Below are 9,248 nucleotides of genomic sequence, written 5' to 3' on the forward strand. Positions count from 1 at the left end.
ACTTAGCTCAGTGAAAAGAGTCCTGCTAAATGTTGAATCTAAAATTGTTTCAAACAAACTATGTTATCTGTTAAAGTTTTTCTGAAATTCAGTTACGGAATGTGGGCACTGTGGGCTGGCCAGCATTTATTTCCCAGCTTTGCTTCCGAGAAGATGGTGGTGAGCTGCCTTCTTGAACCCCTGCTGCCCATGTGCTACAGGTAATCCCACAACATAGTTAGAGATAAAATTCCAGGGCTTTGACCCAATGACACTGAAGGAGCGGCAATATATTTCCAAGCCTGGATGGTGTAAGGTTTAAAGGGGATTTGTTGATTTTGGTGTTTCCACACATCTGCTGCCCTTGTCCATCTGGATGGAAGTGGTCATTGCAATGTTCTAAAATGGATGAACTTATATCTATAATACACAATAATGTATTTAAAAATCATCAAAACATTTGTCATATCATTGCACAACCTACTTTCCAGAGCAATAGTGTCAATGTTGGACTGCCTGCAATAGTCATCAGGTAAAACCTGGAGTGGGGATTGGTGTGAACTATGGAAGAAGGATGTGGTGCTGTGCATGGTGAGTCATGTTTCCTGTGGAGTTAAAACAGCACTCTTGCTCCCCCTGGATTCACAGAGAGTGATTTATTTTTAAAGTTATCGCTTAAATAGGTGGCAGTTGGAGAACTTTTGAAGGATCCTGCGCCTGATGTTGACCCTAATGACAGTTATCCAGATTGGAGTAGGACTCTCTCAAAAGGCTTTTGACCTCTACTTTACATATTTTGCTGTGAGAAGTATACAAGGGCTCAACAAATCTTGTAGTGAACCTGACATTTACATATCATGGAAGGATCTGCCACATTTCTAGACTAATCTTTTGTGCCCATTTTAGGCAAAGAGACCGATTTCAATTCCCATACGCATGATTTTGGATCTTCTTTGGATGCTTCAACTATTCTGAATATTAGACAATATTACATTACTAATGCAATTGTATTGCAATAATGCCAGAGACACATGGAAATTTACCAAATTAATGCAATCGTACCGCAATATTCCAGAGACACAGGAAAATTTTACCAGAGATTTAGTTGAACTGTTAATGTTGCTGGATTAGTGCTGTTGCATTTGCACTTGATGTAAAGAAAAGCCTGTTCTTTATCATTTCAAAATCTCAGCACTCTGTAGTATTTAATCCTTCCTGCTGACATTTGAATGTTGTTTGCAGTATTCAGCTCAAAATATATGTACTATGTCTTCTAATTGTAACAACCGCCCACTATTTATTTTAACTGGTGTGTTGGTCCATGAATTTCCAATACTTACATGGTATAATATCGCTTGGACTCTTAACCCTCTTTAATCCGAATATGGAACTGCATTGTGAAATGCTATTGAGTTTGCCCAAAACTTCTCTAACTTTGCTTTCTCTGACCAAAATTTCATCTTACTTGCATTAACAAAAATTCAGAAGAGATAAAAATTGAAATTGAAAAGTTAACAAAGAAGCAGTCGTATGAATTAACCTGAAATGGTATTTCTAGCTGTTATTGTTTATTTTGAAGCATGACATTTGAGAAGGGAAGAGGGATATTATTTTATTTAATGTTAAGCAGCCTTGGGAGGAGCTCAACAGAATTTTGTCATTTCACAAATGTGTTTTAGAAAAACTCAGCGTCTAGTCTATTACATGACTAAAGAATAACTATTTCTGTCACCTCCAGTAATTTAGTGACAAAAGAAGAATATTGTAAACGTGTGCTGAGCACAATGTTGAATTGTTCTTTATTTTTTAAAAAAATCACAGTGCAATTAGTACTATTTAAAGTGCAATATCTCGGGGTGATAGACTAGTGGTATTCCGTTACTATAATTTTCTTAGGTTTAGAAGTAGATCTGGAAAATGTCAATGCTTTGAAAGCAACATCGAGGAAAGCTGTTGTCAAACAATATAACAACATAATGTTCAGACCAGCAAAGCATTTTTAGGCTCAACAAGATAGCTCTTTCTTCACAGATGAATGTCAATTATGTTCACTTATGTTCTGGGTGATATGCACTCCCTCTGTCTCAATTTCCTTATATGATTCTAATTCATGTCATGCATAATGAACATCTGTCAAAATTGGTTTAAGGAATGATGCAAAGACGTTTCCACAGGCTACTGTTAGAATTAACATAATAAATTGTGTATAGCAACATCAAATGTTAAGCAGGAATAGGCCACTGAGCTCCTTGCATCTGCTCTACCATTCAGTAAGATCATGGTTGATTTGATTACTCTTCATTCCTGTCAACCCCTAATAACCTTTCATATACTAGCTTATTAAAAATCTATTGACCTCTGCCTTAAAAACATCCAAAACTCTACTTCTGCTGTCTTTTAGGGAAGAGAAATAAAATCTCTGATTTTCACTGTCTACTATATATCAAGATGGCAAAACAGCTCTATGGAGAATCAATGTAATTGGAAAACTGAGAAAGATTTTTGAATTCTTTCTAGGTAAAGTTTTAACACTTTTGTATCTACTTCACAATCTTCCAGTGTCCTTGTGGGTTTCCTCCAGGTGCTAAGTTCCTCCCCACAGTCCAAAGACGTGTAGTATAGGTGGATGGACCATGTTAAATTGTCTGTAGTGTCTAGGGTTGGGTCATTAAGTGGGTTAACCATGGTAAATGTGGAGCTATAAGGATGGGGTGGGGTGGGGTGGGGCAGCGTCGAGGTGGATGCTGTTCAGAGGGTCAGTGCAGGCTTAATAGGCTGAATGGCCAGTTTCTACGCTGTAGGGATTCTGTGATTATTTTGTCATTTTTTACTGTCCTTTCAGTTCAAGAAAGAAATTAGGCTTTTTATTAAAATAAAATCTGTTCATACTCAATGACCTTGGAAGACTAAGGGAGATAGATCAAGGTGTCATGTAGTGCAATCTACTAATGTACTAACCTCCTTAACTTCGATATACTTCTGTAAGACTTAAGAAGGACTACAGCAGATTGCAGAAGTATTATGGATCAAGCAGCAACATATTGTCATTACATTAATTTTAGAACTTGAACACTTTATCTACAAATTATTCAGAGAATGATTCAAATTGTTCTAAGTAATTGTATAATTATGATATCTGCTTGCCTCTCAGTACCTTCCCAGAATATTGACTAAAGGACTAACAGGTTTAAAGATGTGTAAACATTTTGAGAGCAACTATAATTGAAATATGACTGGCATATAATGAAGATTAAATTAAGCCCGTGGATAATCATCTGACACAAAAATAATTGAGCTACAATCCACTTTAGTACAATGAACTGTTGCTGATTGGCAAACTGTTCAATAGAATTTCTAGTTTAATATTGGCATGCAGAACTTCAGATTAAAAACAGTGTCCATAAAATATAGGGCAATATAAGTCACTATGCATTCAGTGGTTTTAATGGACCTCATTTGTTAAGTAATTCCTGTGACATGTCAGAATCAGATCATCTACTTGTACTTATTTAGTTTGTTAATTAAATAATCCAAATGCTTCTTATGGTTTTATTCCATACCCTTTTAGATTAGCCCTTCCAAGATGCAGGCTTCAATTTTAAGTCAAGGGGAATCAGTATATTTAGAGTGTACGAGGAAATGTCAAACCCGTGCGTCAAGCACCAGAGATGTTGAATATCAGGCCTTCACTAAAACTCAGGCTTGGATTCCCCATTTAAGTCTCAATTGTAAATCGTAGATTAATGGAACCAGGCATGTACATTTAAAGACAGCCTTCCTGGTTTGAGGTGTCTGTCATTGACAACCGGATTTGAAAATTGCAAACCCTCAGATTGGGATCAGAAGGAATGGGCAAATCGCCTGCATTATTTTTAACTATTTCATGTCAGGAATAAAGGGTTAAAATCAAACATGCCCTTTTCTTAAGGATTTGAGTTTTTATGCCTTGTACAGCCATGTGAGCCCATTTATTTTATTTGGAGGTTTTCAGCTCTGTGAAAATGAACAAAATTAATGTAGAAATATAGAAACTAAGAAACAGGAGTAGGCCACTCAGTCCGAACTCTGCATTTCAATATGGTCTTGGCTGAGCCTCTATCTCAATGCCATTTTCCAGCTTTCTCCCTGTATTCCTCTATTTTTAAAAATATTTTAAAGCCATTAATCACTTTCTTGAATATTTTCAGTGATGTGGCCTCAACAGCTTTATGCAATAATGAATTCCACAGATTCACTAGCCTTTGGATGAAGAAATAGTTCCTCATCTCAGTCTTAAATATCTATCCCATATGTTGAGACAGTGCATCCTGGTCCTAGGCTCCCTAATATCCACCCTCAATCTGGTCAGTCCAGCCCTGTTAGAGTTTTACACACTTCAACCAGATCCTAATACAACTTGTAAACTCTAGTGAATATAATCTCCGTCAAACCAATTCCTTCTCATAGGACAGTGCTGCCATCACTAGTATTAGCTCAGTGAACCTCCACTGCACTCCCTATATGACTGGTACAGCCTTCTCAATTGAAATTGAAACAGTTCCAACCAGAAAACATCAAGCATGACAGCAGTTCCTAAAGGATAACCCCTATTCCTCAGAAATCTTAGGACAAGGGTTGCTAACAGTTTTCATTTGCAAGTCAAATTGTAGGCTTGTTGAAATACAATGCAAGACAAAATAAAATAGCCATTCATAATACAGGAAACATTGTACGTCGGATCATTAAAATTGCATCACTGTATGGGATTGTAATCATAGGTACATATGTGCATAAACCGGATGCTTATAATCAGTAACCTCCATATAATGCATGATCCAGAGAATTCATATATTTTAATTTGAATGAAAATATATCCAGTTGGTCTTAGGCTGGATTGTAATATCAAATCCAACAAGCTTCGATTGGTGCCCTAGTAACCAAATTAAAAACTGATTCTCTTCATCAAACTTGCAATGCGTTCTTAGCATTTATGATTTGAGATCTGTTCAACAACATCTCTGAATGGTTCAGGTACACAGTTCTTTGAAAGCTGCATCACAAATAGACAGGATGGTAAAGAAGGTGATAATGGGAACTGCAGATGCTGGAGAATCCAAGATAACCAAATGTGGAGCTGGATGAACACAGCAGGCCAAGCAGCACCTCAGGAGCACAAAAGCTGACATTTTGGGCCTAGGCCCTCCAAGAAGGTGTTTGGCACACTTGCCTTCATTGCCCAGATCATTGAGTAGAGGAGTTAGAATATTATGTTGTAGTTGTATGGGGCATTTAGAGTACTGCATACAGTTCTGTTCATCCTGCTTCTGGAAGGATATTATTACATTGGAGAGGGTGCAGAAAATATTTACAAGGATGTTACTGGGAATGGATGGTTTGAGTTGAAAGGAGAGGCTGGGAATTTTTTTTGCTGGAGCATAGGAGGTTGAGGGTTGACCTTATGGGGATTTAGAAAATTATGACAGCAACAGACAAGGTGAATAGCAAAGGTCTTTTCCCTAGCGTCGGGGAGTTCAAATGTTGATGGTATAGCTAAGAGGAGAAAGATTTAAAAGGACCTGAGGGCAACTTTTCCACACAGAGGGTAGTGCATATATGGAAAGAACTGCCAGGGGCAGTGGTAGATGCAGGTACAATTACAACATTTAAAAGACAGGTACATGAATAGGAAAGGTTTAAAGGGATATGGGACAATGTAGGCAAATGGGATTAGTGTAGTTTTGGAAATTTTGTTGGCATGGATGATTTGGACTGAAGGGTCTGTTTCCATGCTGTATGACTCTGTAAAAAGGATAGGGGCAGACATCTAGGAACACAATTATCCCGAAAGGTCCCTTTCAAATCACACATCATGCTGACTTGGAATATAACACAGTTTCTTCATCATTACTGGGCCAAAGTGCAGAGAATTATCTCCCAAAACACCGTGGGTTTATTGTCATCACATAGAATGCAGCAGTTCAAGAAAGTTGCTATGCACCACCTCCTCAAGGACTGTTAGTGAAATGCAATAAATGCTGGCCCTGCATTGGGATGCATTCACATCCCATTAATGAATAAATGATATAATTTTAAACCTATCCTTGAATATATCTACCTGTAATAACCAGCACAAATTCTACTTCTACTTATTTTTAAACTCTTGTTCTAGAAAGCTCATTTTTCTTTTCTTTTACATCATCTTACAAGCTTATTATGAACCTTGATCTATTCTAGGCTCAGCTAATTTATGTGTTACAGTGATGCACACAATTTCGCCAAAAGCAAAGCGCTGAAGGGAGCCATTCGTCACAATTAATTCCTACCACTCTTCATGCAGGTTTCCTCCTACCATCCTTCGACTTGCAATAAGAGTATTAAGTTCTTAACAAAATCTCTTAAAATGATTAAAATGCATGAACCCATATTTCTTTACATAAAGAAATTGTTTGCATCTGAACTCCAGAAATATTCTGACAATTTTTATTTTGTGCTTGTGTTTATGTACAAATTCAATAAATTAAGTTTGATAAATTCTAACCCCATGCTAGCGCACGGGTGAAGAAATTCCTTTGTAAAGCTTGCCCTGGGGGATCCATTTAGACTGTCCAGTACTACTAAGCAAACAAAAATTTCCCACTGACTAATGCATTTGGAAAATGAGATCTGTAAATCTTAGTTAACATGGCACTGTTAGCCAAAGTTTAGTTCCACAAATGAAATGGTGTATTTTCTCCAAGCCAAACGTTTTGACATGAAACAATGCTATTAATCTAACATACCAATCAGCAAGGTACATATGAATCAATTTGAATCAAGTACTGCAGATCTGAATGAAATGGAAACTAGGTCAAGATCAGAAAGGCGATGGTTGATCGTGAACTGGGCCCGGGACCTGAACTGGGACCTGGTGATGTCCCCAGCAGCAGCAAAAACAACTTGGTGTCATCTGTCTGAATGTACTAGGCATGGCGAGCTCGGGGGAAACCACTTTTTTTTCAGGTATTGCTGACTGGGGACCATAGAGAAGGGCCATTCGGCCCTTTACCACCATTCAGTATAATCATGGCTGATCATGTAATTTCAGTATCCTGTTCCTACTTTTTCTCTGTTGCCCTTGTTCCCTTCAGCTACATTAGTCACATCCAACTCCCTCTCGAATATATCTAAAGAACTGGCCCCAACGACTTCCTGTGGGAGAGAATTCAACAGATTCACAATTCTCCGAGTGAAGAAATTCTTCCTCATCTCAGTCCTGACTGGCTTCCCTTTGTTTTTAAGACTGTGACCCCTAGTTCTGGACTTCCCCAACATCAGGAACATGTTTTCTATATCTAGCCTATCCAATCCCATCAGGTCTTTTTTTGTTTCGATGAGAAACCCACTTGTTCCTTTAAATTCCAGTGAGTATAAGCTCAGTCCATTTACTCTTTGTACATATGTCGGTACTGCCATCCCAAGAATCAGTCTGTTGAACAATCGCCGGACTCCCACAATAGCGAGAATGTCCTTCCTCAGGCGAGCATACCAAACTGCACCCAATACTCAGTAGGGAGGGAGTGGAAGGAGACAGTAGATCGGGGCCTCATGCACCTGGCACCAAAGTAAAGCAAAATGCTGCAGGGAGGTGGAAGCCTGAATCCATCACACGGGGGTGCTGGATCAACTCTGGCAGCAACTGGAACAGTAGTTTTTGAGAAGAGATACGTTGGATTCAAATTGTTAATTCTATTTCTCTCTCCAGAGAAGCTGCCAGGTCTGCTGAGTTCTCCAGTATCCTGTTTTTGTAGCAGATGGTGGGAATATTCTGTGTGTATGGGGAGGGGTGATGGGCAGAGGGCAGGGGATGGTGAGTAGAGGTGTGTCAATCTGTTGAAGGCGATTCAGTAGAGATGTGCTAGATTGATACCTGGAAAGGTTGATTTCCTAACGAGGTAAGATTGAATGGACTGGATTTCATCCCTCTGAAATTTTGAAGCATGTTGGGAGGAGGGGGTAGAGATGGTTGACAGTGACAACATGACTTGAATGTAATAGATCCTGAAAGACATGATGGATATGGAAATGATAATGGAAATGGAAACAAGGATGTCTATTGTGAGTCAGTCCAGAACTAGGGGCCATTGTTTTGAAGTTCGGGGAGCCCTTTTGATTGACAGCGATTTTGGAGCTTGTGTGACTTTGGGCCCCTGGCTCTCAATGTGGGAGAGGGCAATTGGAATGTGAATTGCATAATACAAGTCAATCAGCCATGATTGTGTTAAATGATGGAGAAGACTAGATGGACTGAATGGCCAACTTCTAATTTACATGTTTGTGTCTATTGTGTTTGAAGTACCTTTACTGTGAACCTAGTATGAAACCCAATTGTTGTCTTGTAGAGAAACTTGCAGGATCCTCAATCAGCAGACCTCTGCTCTTGCTGCTGGATCCGCTGTGTTCCTCCAGCTCCACATTGTATTGACTTCAGCATCTTCAGTTCATGCTTTCTGCCCATGTTGATGATTTGTTTGGAAAGGCACATCAGGACAAGATGTATATACTTAATGGTAAGAACCTCGGGAGTGTTGCTGAACAAAGAGACCTTGGAGTGCAGGTTCATAGCTCCTTGAAAGTGAAGTCGCAGGTAGGACTGTAGTGAAGAAGGCATTTGGTATGCTTGCCTTTATTAGCCAGTGCATTGAGCAGAGGAGTTGGGTGGACATGTTGAGGCTATACAGGGCATTGGTTAGGCCAATTTTGGAATTCTTCTAGCAATTCTGGTCTCCCTGCTATAGGAAGGATGTTGTGAAACCAGAAAGAGTTCAGAAAAGGTTTACAACGATTTGCCAGGGTTGGAGGCTCTAAGCCATAGGGAGAGGCTGAATAGGCTGGGGTTATTTTCATTGGAGCATCGAAGATTGAGGGGTGACTTTAGCGGAGTGTGTAAAATCATGAGGGGCATGGATAGGGCAAATAGACAAGGACTTTTTCCCAGGGTGAGGGGAGTCCAAAACTGGAGGGCATAGGTTTAAGTTGAGAGAGGAAAGATTTGAAAGGGGCCTAAGGGACAAATGTTTTCATACAGAGGTTGGTGCGTGTATGGGATGAGCTGCCAGAGGAAGTGGTGGAGGCTGGTACAATTACAACATTTAAAAGGCATTTGGTTGGGTATATGAATAGGAGGGGTTTAGTGGAACACGCGCCAAATGCTGGCAAATGGGATTAGATTCATTTAAGACATCTGGTTGGCATGGACAAGTTGGAGTGAAGAGTGTGTTTCCAATCTGTACAGCTCGATGACACTAAAACTA

The sequence above is a fragment of the Stegostoma tigrinum genome, chromosome 16 (assembly GCF_030684315.1).
Source record: "Stegostoma tigrinum isolate sSteTig4 chromosome 16, sSteTig4.hap1, whole genome shotgun sequence".
Classification (NCBI taxonomy): domain Eukaryota; kingdom Metazoa; phylum Chordata; class Chondrichthyes; order Orectolobiformes; family Stegostomatidae; genus Stegostoma; species Stegostoma tigrinum.